General features: G+C 41.2%; 1 long non-coding RNA gene across 2 annotated transcripts in view; it reads left to right on the top strand.

The window, feature by feature from the left end:
* LOC142073215 (uncharacterized) overlaps window positions 1-15177 on the top strand; it is a 184042-nt gene that overhangs the window by 30048 nt on the left and 138817 nt on the right. For both annotated transcript variants that reach the window (XR_012669965.1, XR_012669964.1), the window contains exon 2: window positions 2865-3150. This is a non-coding gene — a long non-coding RNA (uncharacterized LOC142073215). The remainder of the gene's footprint in view (window positions 1-2864; window positions 3151-15177) is intronic.

Genomic DNA, 15177 nt, shown 5'->3' with positions numbered 1-15177 from the left:
CTAGAAAAATCTGTGTGAACTGCAAAAGGGGAGGGGGGGGACTTAAAAAAAGAAAATCACTAAAATGATGCACAGAGACACACGGAGAGGGAGAGCGACCTTTGGTTAGGCATCCAACAGTGCACAGAAATTCTGAAGTAGTTTACTTTGAAGTGGGTTTCTGTCAGAGGGATTTTCTAGCAGCAAAATCAGGCACTTAGCAGGGATTGCATATAATTTCCACTCTCCACAAGTGTAAAGCTTCATACTTAATAATTGTTTTTTTTCTATTCAGTACCAATAACCAATGCCCTTGGTCATTAATAATGACTCATTCTTCACCTGCACTCTTTGAACTACATTTGTCATTTACTTACCAGCCTTTAAAAGATCTCAACCTGTCTGATTTCATGTGCATTGTCTTTCATTTTCTAAGCCGTTTTCTTCAGAACTGACTCACCTTAGGAGCTGACATTTACTTAGGATACCTTTTGTCAGAAATGCTTTTGGAGTGCATTTGCAACCATTTACAATGTTGAAGGTATGTTATGCTAAATTACTTATTTTAATCTTCAGTTAAGACCTCAGGGTCAGGAATGTTAGGACATTAATCTTCTCTTGCTGACCTCTCTGGCTCCAGAAGTCTTTGCCAGGTACTAGGTAAAGTAATTCAGCTTGAAGACACCCTATTTGTCAAAAAGGTTTTCTGGACATTAATGTAACTTACTAGAAAATCTGCAGTTGGCATCGGTAAAGTATCCTAGTTTAACATCCAACCAAGCAGCACAACAGAAGCCGGTAGAGTCCACTCCTGAGGTGAGGAACAAAAATGTCTTTCTGCAGTACAGGAAAACCACCATTCTGAACTATTAGCAGTATTATTATTATTATTGCGGGTTTCTTTGTCTGTTAAGGACCTTGATGTAGAAGCTGTTTCAGTGCTCATCTCTGTTTACACTTGGACATAGCTGAAACTGTCTGGAAAGCAGTAATAGGAAACTCACACTCTTGCTTTCCACACATAAGACAATAACAACTGGAAAAGAGCAATGGTCTGTTTAATCTGCTGTTACAGCTCCAAAAATGGCCAAGGCCTGGTGGTCCAAATGCAGATAAACCCCCAAAATGCATCTAATTTTACAAAGGGAAAATTTCTTTCTGATCCAAACCAGCAACTAGGTTATACCCTTGTAATGTTATCAGAGCCCAGATAGACTGCATGTGCTATTTTTATTCATATACTATTCTTATTCATATTGGCCATACCAAGTTTTGTGGTTAAAAAGAAATTTTCTATTTCAAAATCTGCTAGAACCTAGATGCCATGCAAACCTCAGTTGCAAAGATTAATGTGAAAAATGCTAATGAAGGGACCCAATCCTGCTCCTGTTGGAGTCAATGTGAGTTTTGTCATTGACTTTAATCCAAGAAAGATTAAGTCCTTATAGAAAAATAAAATAAAAATTAAAGCCAACATCAAAGATCTAAACAATAATGAAATAATATTTTTATAAAGGGAGTCGTCATTTTACAATTTGTTTCAATGCCTGAAGTGCATGTCAGAGAAAACCTACTTCATCCTAGTGGATGAAAGTTAAAAAACACAATTAGAAGGCAAACTAAGAGCTGGTTATGGACACACGGTTGATAGAATTATTAAGTGATATATAAGAATGTTGAAAAGATAGGCAACCAGTGCAGACTAATGTACCATAAATTGGAAAAGCTTCATAATCAAATATTTATGGCTTTCTCTGCAGTGTTTGAAAAATTAAATTATTAAAAGCAAATATTGTAGCAAATAGGTTTCCATCTATCTCAATAAAAGTTACATTTTCACTATCACTGTCATGTTATTACTTTTTTGCTTTCAGTCTTTTAAGATTGAAGAGAACAGTAACAAACTCCAGTAACAAATCAAAGCTTTTCAGTGTAATTTACTTGGTGAGTAATTTCTAATTGATTCAGATGGATGGGCTGCACAGTTTGATGTATTGCTGAAGCGAGAGATACTTTGGACCAAGTAAATGTATAAGCATCTCTTCTCCAGAGAAAAATGGCTGCTATATTTCATGTTGTCATTCTTAGCTGTAACAATGTACTTGTGTACCTACCTATGTGGACCCTTTTTATTATTATTATTATTTCAAAAGAATACCAAATAGCATGTACACCTGTCACCAAATCAGTTCCCTTCACAAAGCAGAGAAGGAGAAAGAAATATTGCCCTGACTCACAAATGTGCAGAATTAACCCCAACTTGTCGTGTGTGTGTGTTGTTTTTGTTGTTGCTAAGCAACATCATTTAGCCACCTGAAGGCTGGGGTTCAGATCTTCTCATGTTACTGGAAATTATACCGAGGAAGTGACTTCAGGGTTGTTACAGCTTGTTTGTAACATTGCTGTTAACATGAAGGTTTCTATCCAGCTTTGCAGAAAGCCCTCACTGACTGCTTGTTTTTCTAAATGATTATTCTGTGTATGGTTTGTAGTATTTTTATAATAAAGAAAGGGGAGGGGAAGACAGTAAAAACATTTAGTATTTGATGTGTGTCTTGTCCCTGCTAAAGGTCAGAAGCACTTTGCTTCAGTTCAGTGACAAATTGCTTCATTTTACAGCAAACCAAACTCTAGAATTTTGAAAAGAATTGTCCCTGCAAAAACCTTAGGAGTCTTAACAAGTAATCTACCCATCCCTCTCTCCCTCTCCCACCCCATCTCCCCATCCACAGCACTCAGCGATGTTTTACACAAGGCAAAAATCAGGTTTCTCTCCTTGCACAACTCCTACTTTTTTCCTAAAGGCAAAGTCCCTTAAGGCCAACACCTCAAGGGACCAGTTCAACTGTAACAACTACAAAATTTTCCTTATTTTTTTCCACAAGGTCCTTGAAACCTCTTGAGTCTCACCTGATTTCCCTGGTATAACAGTCACAGATTTCCCTGGTATAACAGTCCTCCTCTACCACCCTGCTGAGGTACAACCTGGTTGTTCCTGCTACTCCCTGCTGAGCCAGTCCCAGAGGATCTTCAGGCCTACTAGCTGGAGAAGACCCAAATACCAAGAGACTTGTGGGACACATGGATTTGGAAAAGATGGCATTGCTGTCCGGCCGGCCTAAAGAGCCTCAGGGGACACTGCAAGCCCACCAGGAGTGGCTAGATAAACAGGTATGACCTGGGGGACAAGGTCCTGTAGAACATGGGTGGTTTCAGGACCCATGCCTTTAAGACTCAAGTTTCTAGTATTTTCACAGTGTGTGCTAGAGGGCATGGGAAGCAAACAGGGTTGATAAATAGAAAAAATGGGGGCGGGAAAGGGTTGGCCATTTTTGCAGAAATATTTGAGTTTTGCAAAGTGGGACTGAATAGCTTGGACAGTCTTTTCACGTGTAGTTTGAAAACATTGTGCTAATGGGTAGAGCTGCTCAAGTTCTGTGCCACAAATAAATTCTCCAGCACATTTTTTGCTTGTGAATGATTTGTGAACTAAGGCAGAGAGCTGCAAATGTGCTCACCGTTTCACAAGCAGTCACAGAATCATTTGCATGAACAATTTACGGCCTGAGGATTGATCATGCACCTTTTGCTTTGACTGTTCACTACACAACTGGTTATCTGAGACATATGGGGCTATATTCCCAACTGGTGTAAATCACCATATCTCAACTGCTGATTTAAGCCACCTGAGGAGCTGGTTCATGGTAATACATTGCTTTCTTTTTAAGCAGAAGAAAAATCAGGGTGAAATTCATTCTTGTGCAAAAGGCCAGCACAATGCTTATGCAGCATCTAGCCCTAATTTGTGAACATTTAAATTGGGCATAGGCCTTAGGCTAGGCTTGTGCACAAGTGAAATTCACCTGTAGTGAATAGCACACAGATACCTTGCTCACATGAGCATATGGGCATCTAGATTGAGATCAGCACAAAAATTTGTGCATGTAAACTTTTGCAAACAGCAAATAAAAAGTGGCATGGTTGAACTGAAGAGCTATTTGGAATAAAATGTTTATGAACACACTTTTTAGTATTCAGCCCCCTCTCCTAATGGGAAACTAATACTGTTTCATGGGTGGATAGTTTGATACTTGAATCTGGATCAAGTATCATTCCCAATTCAACTCCCACCCCCACTCCTCCAAAAAATCACTGGTGACAGGAGAGTCACTGTGCTTGTTCTAACATGTCAAACCACAGTGATACTATAAACCACACTTACCAGGGTTGCTCTAGTATGCATCAGTGCCTCGGGATAAAGGTTTTTAAAAACAGAGCCTGACAAACTGCTAGTGCCAATTGCCAGCTCAGAGAGGACTTCACAGCAGGGAAATCAGGATGAATAGTTTAGAAATCATGGGCAGAGGGGAGCTTGTGTTGGCTTTGTTATCCCTGTCATGTTTCATCTCAGCATTGGGTAGTTCCATCCATCAATTTAAAGCACATCCAGGCCTGTGGGGAGCATTTCATCACATGAAGAATCTCCAAGAGGATTTCAGATACCCATCCAGCTTTGTGCGAAGTTACTGGCATGTGAGGCATAAATCACTCGTGCAACAGGGCACGTAATATTAGGGCAGGTAACTGAGACTTGTGCTGCAATATGTGGTCTGTGGAGGGAGCAGAGCAACAATTAAAAATAAAGTTGGGGAAATGGTTCTTTCTTCCTACATATTGCTGAATAGTGTTGGTATCACACCTTGAATTGGTGTCTGTCCAGTGGCCTTGAACTATTGAGCTCTTTTGATACCTTTTATCATGCTAAGCAGCAGCAGGAATAGCTTTTATGGATTCCAGGTGCAATAGAAGGTAAGAATCCTGCACCTAACCCTGATAGTATGTTTACACACAGTGACAGTGGGCAATTTCCATTCATTAGTTAATTTCTCTTTTTTCTCTGCCTCTATTTTGTCATTTCCATCTTCCTGTGATATGTAGGTTAGGGGGTTATTGCTAAAAACAATATTTAGCACCTACACTGAATAAACCCTTTGATCAACGGATCTCAAAGTGCTTTGTAAATATTGAGTTTCACAACATCTCTGTGACTTAGGTATTATTATGCCCTGGGGAAACTGAGGCTCAGAAGTTAAATGGTTTACCCATGGTTACATAGCAAATCAGTGCCAAAGTTGAGAACAGAACCCAGGAGTCTTGACCTCCAGACCCCTTTTTCAACACCTCCTAATGTTTAATCCTAAAAATATACCTCACGCCTTTTCAGGACTTTGAGATGCTCACTGGTGATTTGTTCAGAATAGCATCCAGGCAAGCTCTGATGATAGACTCTTGCTTCACACTGGGAAAGGCAACTGAGATACAGAACACTAGAGATGGGAAGAAAATAAAAAATAAAAATCACTATGAACAACACAGTGATTTTTTCTGTGTTTTTGTTTGTTTTTAATTTGGTGATTTTTCATATTTCCCATCCAGCTGTAGAATTCATTAAAAAATGGAGAGAGAGGATGGAAAAAAATCTTACATAATAATAATGCGTTGGAGGGGTTTTAGTTGGGGGCTGAAGGTGACGGCTAGTGGCGTTCTGTTATTTTCTTTGTTAGGCCTGTCCTGTAGTAGGTAACTTCTGGGAACTCTTCTGGCTCTATCAATCTGTTTCTTTACTTCCGCAGGTGGGTATTGTAGTTGTAAGAAAGCTTGACAGAGATCTTGTAGGTGTTTGTCTCTGTCTGAGGGGTTGGAGCAAATGCGGTTGTATTGCAGAGCTTGGCTGTAGACGATGGATCGTGTGGTGTGGTCAGGGTGAAAGCTGGAGGCATTATTAAGGATCTACAACCTATCCTAAAGGATGACCCAACACTCTCACAAATCTTGGGAGACAGGCCAGTCCTTGCCTACAGACAGCCCCGCAACCTGAAGCAAATACTCACCAACAACCACATACCACACAACAGAACCACTAACCCAGGAACTTATCCTTGCAACAAAGCCCGTTGCCAATTGTGCCCACATATTTATTCAGGGGAGGGGACACCATCACAGGGCCTAATAACAGCAGCCACACTATCAGAGGCTCGTTCACCTGCACATCCACCAATGTGATATATGCCATCATGTGCCAGCAATGCCCCTCTGCCATGTACATTGGTCAAACTGGACAGTCTCTACGTAAAAGAATAAATGGACACAAATCAGATGTCAAGAATTATAACATTCATAAACCAGTCGGAGAACACTTCAATCTCTCTGGTCACGCAATCACAGACATGAAGGTCGCTATCTTAAAACAAAAAAACTTCAAATCCAGACTCCAGCGAGAAACTGCTGAATTGGAATTCATTTGCAAATTGGATACTATTAATTTAGGCTTAAATAGAGACTGGGAGTGGCTAAGTCATTATGCAAGGTAGCCTATTTCCCCTTGTTTTTTCCTACCCCCCCCCCCCAGATGTTCTGGTTTAACTTGGATTTAAACTTGGAGAGTGGTCAGTTTGGATGAGCTATTACCAGCAGGAGAGTGAGTTTGTGTGTGTGGTTTTTGGGAGGGGGGTGAGGGGGTGAGAGAACCTGGATTTGTGCAGGAAATGGCCCAACTTGATTATCATGCACATTGTGTAAAGAGTTGTCACTTTGGATGGGCTATCACCAGCAGTAGAGTGAATTTGTGTGGGGGGGTGGAGGGTGAGAAAACCTGGATTTGTGCTGGAAATGGCCCAACCTGATGATCACTTTAGATAAGCTATTACCAGCAGGACAGTGGGGTGGGAGGAGGTATTGTTTCATATTCTCTGTGTGTATATAAAGTCTGCTGCAGTTTCCACGGTATGCATCTGATGAAGTGAGCTGTAGCTCACGAAAGCTCATGCTCAAATAAATTGGTTAGTCTCTAAGGTGCCACAAGTACTCCTTTTCTTTTTGCTAAAGTTACATAGTATTCTTACACCCGTCACCCATAATACATAAAGCAAATGAGGATGAATGATTAAAAACAAAGTGCCCTGCAGGCAGGGTTTATTTTGTTTTAATCTATAAAGTCTGGAAAAGATGTAGTGGCATTGTTTTCTTATTAAAAGAAATCGGGGGGTTTGAAAGGAAGAGTGAAGACAATTGGTAGAACTGATCAGAAAATTCTATAAAGGAAACAGGAAACGCTGGGAATCCCAGTCACCTTTCCACTAGCAGACACACTCACACAAATGGAGAACAGCAAATCAAAACTATGTGTCTTGAATATTTTATATATAAAATCCGATTTTTTCAACCTTCACTACTATGTCAGACAGCTGCCACCTGCTTTAGTGCTTCTTCTATGCTACTTTAAAAATATCTGAAATGAGTATATACCTTTTATGTATGCTGGCAATAGCAAACAGTGTGGCGTTCTACATCAGATACAGGTTTATGTGGTATATTTTCCTGTCTGCTCCATAACTCCCTGCAGTATATGCAATCTTAAGTAGCCCTTCCTGGCTTCTCTCTGCAGGTGTCAGACAAATTACCTTCTCTCATAGGTTCCTGATTCTTTAGGTAAGATGAGTAATTGTTGTCCTAGAGCAGTGACAGGAATCTGGCATGTTACCATGCTGAGACTAAGTTTCAGGAGTCAGATTATGTGCATGATTTACAAGACCACCGCAGCCAAACAGTATCCGAAACCTGGGGAGGCTTTTTAGATCAGGAAAATGAGGCATATGGAGATGTGGTGAGTGACTTTCTGAAAAACACACAGCAGATGAGTGACGGAGCCAGGAGCAAAACCTTCCGATTAGTGGCTTGAAGTTATACCATTTCTGAGTTATCAATCTCTTCATGCATGTTTTCTGTATACAATACATTTATTTAAACTGGTTCTGTACCTGGCCTCCCTTTAGTCTCTCTTGGCCAAGTCCTTGGAATCCTGCCTCTTTGTCCTGTGCACTAACCATTGAACCACAGTGATTTCAGGCTTGTGTGGGATGAAGTTAAAGTTGAGAATGAGAGATTGCTGCCTAAGGCTACAGCTTGGAAAAGGCTGACTCTAGCCCTTGACTAATCTGGCACTGTTAATTTGTCTATATTTCTTTTTAATGCCTACGTTTGGCTCTGTAAACAGAGAGTGTTGTGCACATTTGTGTGTGATGACTGTACAAAGATCAAATGTGTCACGCTGCAAATAAGCACAGAGGAACTCAAACAACAAGCTATTTACCCAGCACTGCTGCATGGTTAATTCACTCTCACAAACCGAGAGCAACTTCCTGACCTTTACCCAGAATGCCTGTCTCTCTTAGCACCTTATCTTGTTAGAAGCCTTGCAGGCGCAAGCCTTCAATGATGCTAGACCCCTTGTTTGCGAACACAGACAAATGGTTATAAGACATGTACTCTGTTTAATACAGAAAATCTCTCTGACTGGTATCAGGATTGTTGCAGGGAGAGTTTTTGAGAGCTGGCTGCTTCAGTTAAAAAAATGTTACTACAAAGTATCACAACTTGCCAAGAGTTGTTCATACAGCAGACCAGAGGGCCTGCTCTAGAGCCAGCTGCAATCCCCCATTTCCAATTTTGAAGGTAATTTAGTTCCTGTGAAAGATGCTGGACAGACAGTAGTGCAGATCCAAGTCTGCTGTTTATCCACAGGATTTACTTGATGTTTACCGAAACAGCTAACCCATGTTACAACTACAACTTGCCTTGTCTATTAGGGTTGCCAAGTTTAGTTGCACATATTCCTGGAGGTTTCATCACATGACAATCTTTAATTAAAGATTGATCTTATCTGCCTTGGATGGTTTAGACACAACAAATCCTGCATCTTGGCAGAGGGTTTCTGTGATTCCTGGAGACTGCAGGACAATCCTGGTGGGTTGGCAGCCTTAGTCTACACTAGAGCTTTTGGTTAATGTGTTAGCTGACATGTTTAAAATGCACCTTTTCCTTAGGGAAGACAAGCCCACCAGGGCCTGATTCTCCGTTACTGCATTCCAGTGCTCATGGCAGGCATGAGGAACGGCTCTCCTCTCCCTGTATTCTGAGACTGTGCAGAGAGGCCTACCCAGCCCCTAGTATGAGTTAGAGCAGCCCTACAGACCTTGGGAAGCAAAGAAGGGCCATAGACAATTAGAGCTAGTTTTGGTGGGTTTTTTTGAGCTCTTATGGTACTTGGACTCACTTCACAGTGGCCCGTGAACAGATAAAGGGATAAACAGACAGCTTTCAGTCACTACAGACCTGGCTAGACTCAAACTGGTGTTATGATGCAGCCCATCCGCTTTCCAGAGCAGGGACTGTTTATACAGCTCCTAGCACAATGTGGCCCTGATCCCAATTGGGGCCTCTGGATACTGCTGTAATACAAATAATAAAACTCCAAATAGCAGGAGTAGAGGAGCACACAGCACCTAACTAATCTTAATCAAACCTTTCTTATAGTCAATTCCCCCTCAAATTGCATTAGCAGTTCCAGACTACTGTAAACCAAAACATAGTGGGCCATCCCAGCTACCTGGAACTGCACTGGAGCAATGAAGCCCATGGGGAATCAAATAGGTGACTTTCATGTAGTATTTTGGGATACTTTTCTGCTAAATCGACCCCCAGTGCATCGATCGCTGGAGCATCGATCCGGTGGTAGTGTAGACATAGCCTAAGCGTCATCATCTGCAGGTGCTCTCCCATCCCAGTGATGGGTGGAGAGAAATAATGGTAAGGGGCAGCTGGAAGGTAGTGAAAAGCAGTATTGGAGGAGGATTTACAGCATAGATTTTCGTCTCGGCAGTTGGCTTGGTATGGGTTATTACCCTCTGGTTTCTTTTTATCCAGCTGCTGAATTTAATTCTCATATGCACCACTTTGCACCAATTGATTTTAAAGATGATGTTTGTGGCTGAGCCCCCCATTTTAAGAGAGGGCTTCTTTCAAGATGGGCAGCTTATTCCATAAGACTTCTGAGTATAACCTCCCTGTGCTGGCCCCCAGTGCCGGCCTACATGGCCTGTTGTGAACATGCTGCCAAAATGCAGTAGTCTAATGCCGATGGCCCAGAGGAAGATGTCCCAGACTTCTCTTCCATTTTAGTGTTTTTGTGTGCAGAAATACAAAGTATACCTCACACACACAAGCCCCTGGTTCCTGGACATGGGCATTCTGAACCTGTTTAGAGATTTAAGAATCCAGCATCTGAGAGCTTTAAAAATCCATCCCTTTCCATAGCAGGAGAGCTGCTAGTCCATCATTTCCTTACATCTCACTTCAGCTGGGGCCAGGATACTTTTTTTCTCAGTAACTCATCTAATCCATCCCATAATTATAGATAAGAGTCAACATGTTATCGCCATAGAAAAAGTAAGGTAATCTGTGTTGGTACAGCATACTAGAGCTGGCAGCACAGGTCCCATGAACCAAGAATCCATGAAAGGTTAGGTGATTTATAAAAGAGAACAGTTTTTTGTTCCACACTCAACTCCCCTTTATGAGCGACTGTGAGTTGAAAAAAGTATTTTGTGCAATGTTGGTGCTTCGTTAATTAACAGGCAGTATTCTAAAGAAAATTAACTGCTGAGAAGTATAGTTGAGTTCTCCTGCCTAAACCAAACAGTTGGTGGAGAGAAGACCAGGAGTGAAATCCTGGCCCTATTGAACTCAGCAGCAAAACTCCCATTGGCTTCATCAGTCATAATTTAATCCCAGGATTAACAATATGCAAGCAGCATGGGGTACCTATCTTATCCGCATTTAAAGAATTGCTAGTATAATAGTCTAAAAGTAAGGTAGTCCACCACAGTGTAACTACAATAGTTGGGTGCTATTATGATAGAACACAGGATTTAAAAATAAATAAATAAATGAGAGATCACACAGGTACAGAGTGCACTATTCTAACTACTTAGTCATCAAGTGCCAGGTTTAACAGTTTGTGCTTGCCATCAAACCAGGAGGGGTTGAACTTTGAATGGGGACACAGCTCAGCTAGGCTCCTGATCACTGTCATAACATCTTTCCGTGATATTGCAACTGTTCCAGAAACCATTCTGACAGTGGGATTGGTACACAGAGGAAATCTTGCCTGTGTTATTGGGCAGAGAGAACCCCACCCAACCCCTATAAAAAATAGTCATAAAACTTTTCTTTAAAACAAATAAATACGGTATATTTCTTGTCCAAATCCTACAGCTAGGGTGGAGGGAGATAAGGGGACACCTGGAGAGACAAATAAATCTCCTCTAAAGAAGCAAAAGATGTAATTGGGTGGGGGAAAGCTAATAATCTTTGCATTCAAGCTCTTTCCTGGCTGTGTTTGAGTTTAATATAAGCAAGCAGCATAGCAGGGATTACGGAATTTTCTCAGTGCACTGGAAGGACAGGAATTTTTCTTTTCATACATCATTTACAAGCAGCTGCAATGACTCCACAAAGTCAGTACAACTCCACAACACACAGAAGCAGAATGTATGAAATTTTGAAAAAGGATATTTTGTGGCTGTTGTTTTTAAATGAAAGTTCTGCATTGTCACGCTTCAGCTGTACTGGGACGGAATCAAAGGACCAAAGGAAAGGGAGGTTTTGCTTCTTTTTGAATTTTAATGTCTTGCTTTCCTGTCAATTACCAATGCTCTTTGTCTATAGAAGACTGGCACATATGCAGATAGGAGGGTGATTTGACATTTGTTTAGTAAGTGCCCATTTTCTACTGAATTGATGTAGGAATTTCAACAGTTAGCACCAGAATCATTTGTCAGAATTTCCAAGGAGATTGTTAAATGGCAGACGGCCATTAAGAAACAGATCTCTCTCCTCATTCACTCAATCAATACCAAGACAGACTTGACCCATGCCCCAAAGTTGTAGGCGCTATAGCACTCTTGCGGCTGTCCCTCCTCATTGCCGCCAGGAACGCATTTTCATCTAGTGCTCAGCCTGGAGAGATGATGGTACAATACCACCATGGAGATACTAAATGTGTGAGGCAGGAGGAGCTGCTAGGATCCTAGCTGCCCCGATAAGGAGTTTCTGGAGCTCTCTATCCTCCGTCCAGGCAGAAGCTGCACCATTCTATAATGCACTTTGGGATCTGGAAGAAATAGTCAACAAAAAGCAAATGTGTGAGGATCTAGAAGAAACAAATGCATGGGGATCTAGAAGATCCTTGTTCCCCTGGCAATAGGTAACGGGCCAACTGGATATGCAGAGCTCCCACATTGTGGATATAAATCTTGGAGAAATGAGGATGCAGAGGAGAAGCAGAAAGAACCAAGCAAGGATCAGAGCAGAGAAGGAAGTAGAAACTGTCAAGTAAGAGGAGAACTAGCAGAGAAAAGAGACAGTAAGTAAACCAGAAGGACAGAAGGAAGAGGAGAGCCATGGGTGCACACAGAGAGGAAGGCGGTGGCATTGGAAGCTTGTGGGAAAGCAAGAAATAAAGGGGAGAGGGAAGAAACAAGAAAGAAAGGAAGCAGAGGAGGAAAATGGAGAAGAGTCAGAAAACAGAACAAAATAATTAATAATCCCAAGTCACTTACAAACATTAGCTAAAAGAACGAGGAGTACTTGTGGCACCTTAGAGACTAACAAATTTATTTAATCATAAGCTTTTGTGGGCTAAAGCCCACTTCATCAGATGCATGCAGTGGAAAATATAGTAGGAAGATATATATCTACAGAGAACGTGAAAAAATGGGGGTTGCCATACCAACTGTAACAAGAGTAACCAATTAAGGTGGGCTATTATCAGCAGGAGAACAAAATCTTTTGAAGTGATAATCATGATGGCCCATTTCAAACAGTTGACAAGAAGGTGTGAGTAACAGTAGGGGGGAAATTATCATGGGGAAATAGTTTTTAGTTTGTGTAATGACTCATCCACTCCCAGTCTTTATTCAAGCCTAATTTAATGGTGTCCAGTTTGCAAATTAATTATCACTACAAAAGTTTTTTTCTCCTGCTGATAATAGCCCACCTTAATCGATTACTCGTTAGTTAGTATGGCAACCCCCATTTTTTCATGTTCTCTGTATATATATACACACACACCTTCCTACTGTATTTTCCACTGCATGCATCTGATGAAGTGGGCTTTAGCCCATGAAAGCTTATGCTTAAATAAATTTGTTAGTCTCTAAGGTGCCACAAGTACTCCTCGTTCTTTTTGCTGAAACAGACTAACACGGCTACCACTCTGAAACATTTGCTAGTGAGTTAGAAAGAGAAGCAAGACAGAGATGGTCGGGGGAAGAATTTATTTTACCCTTGTCCATCACAAACAGAAGGTGCTGTCTCATGAGGAGCTCATCAGGAACAGGATCAGAAATTGCCCTAATTACATTAATCAGCAGGCTGGGAGCGGGAAGCTACAAGGATATGGTTTTAAATGGCTCTTTTTTCATCTCTTCAACTATAGCTATGTCTTCAAGGCTGTGGAATACAGAGCTTCTCCCCCCCCCCCCCCCACACACACACTTTACAGTTTCATGGTTTTGTTTTTATCAACTTACCATCAAAAAACCGTAAGAAGCTTTTACCCACCTGTCACCAGCAAGTCTGAAACAGTACTATCACTATCTTGTCCCTCTCCAAAAATCCCTGAGCCTTGGAGAAATGGGCTTCATTTGAGTAATTCTCTTCTTCCTTTCCTTTTTGTTACATTCCAGCTTGGCACAATTTTGCATCACCATGTGACACTGAATCACCACGATAACTGATCCCAAAGTTGGTGAGCTCCTCCTCCTTTCCTGTGCTACTCCAACCCCTGGATACCTACCTCATTTCATTATCCTCAGTCTACTTGAACTACTGCACTGTCCCATAGGACAAGATTCTGTACCATCCTCATGGATCCAGCCATATATTAGCCTATTATGTAACTGTTAATGATCATTAATTGCAGAGTGGTTCTAAGCTGCATGTGATGTGCTGAATCTAAGGAAGTCAAAAGGGTTTATTTTGAATGTGATAAAAACCTGTGTCTGTCTTTATTAAGATCATAACAGCACATGTTGCTAATTTTGGAACAAGCTACTAATGCTACTTTGTCATTTCAATTTTCCAGACATTTTGTTCTCAATTTGGTTGAAGTTTCTTTTCCCTGACTCACCACTTTTGACCACTAATGTATAGCAGGTTCCAAGCCTCCTCAAAGTCAAATAGGTTAAACACAGGTGCAGATCACCAAGGAGAGATCTAGTCCAGAAGCCAGATTTTTAGAGGTACATAGGTGCCTGGAGACACAGGACCCTAAAGAAAACAGTCAATTTGAGTTAGGCACCAAGGAGCTTTTGAAAATCACACTAGGTGCCTGACTAGGCACCTTTAAAAATCTGGCCCCAAGTGTGACTTACTGGGGTGCAATCCAGACCAGTCAGGGCTGTGTCATTCTTGCCCTGCAAACTGAGGTGTCTTGCAATACCATACTGTTGTAGCTCCCAACAAGGACCACTCACAAACAGCTTGACAGCATGCTAATTAATTCTCAGATATCTTTGAGAGACTGCATCCTTTCAGTCAGACCCTAGCTCTCAGCAGTCCCAGATTTTCTCCCAGAAATGTATGTCTTGTACTGCCCAGCCCTCTCCTGAACAGTCCAAATGTATTAAGTCCATTAGTCCTTTAAGGGAATAATATTCAACTTCCCACTCGAAATGGAGTGACCTGGATACTCTAATTTAAACTAAGTGGATTAGATAAAACAATAAAACAAGTTTATTAACTACAAAGAGATAGATTTTAAGTGAGAATAAGCATAGGCAACATAGTCAGAAGTGGTTACAAGAAAAATAAACATAAAATACTTTCTAATGCTAAACTTGACAGATTATATGAGGTTCAAAGGATAGTTTTGCATCACATGCTTCCAACAGCATTATTAACCAAACTGTTCTAGTTAGGACCCCTTCCCCAGAGTCCAACAGCTGTTTCTTTTGTCTTCTGAGGTACAAAGAGTGAGATAGAAAGAGAGAGAGAAAAGATGTTTTGGGGAGTGTCTGCCCCTCCTTTTTATAGTTTCAATCCCCCTCTTGAAAAGTATTTCCAGCTGAGAACCAGGAGACAAAGAGTCCGGAAGGATGTTCTTTTGTTGTCTTCCTTCCCACTTGATGACTCTGTTTACTGCTTAAATGCAAAGTAAAACAAGACAGGTCTGTTTGACCAGTTTTGTGCTATGTGAGTCTGACCCTGGATTTTAAAATCATACAGAGGAATTTTATAACTTTACACATAATGCTGCTACACACATTTTACCATGATATTACTGATCAGCAAGTTATG

Source organism: Caretta caretta, chromosome 9, assembly GCF_965140235.1.
Source record: "Caretta caretta isolate rCarCar2 chromosome 9, rCarCar1.hap1, whole genome shotgun sequence".
NCBI classification, from domain to species: Eukaryota; Metazoa; Chordata; order Testudines; family Cheloniidae; genus Caretta; species Caretta caretta.
The sequence above is the reverse complement of the archived record's forward strand: the minus strand, read 5'-3'. Positions and strand labels throughout refer to the sequence as shown.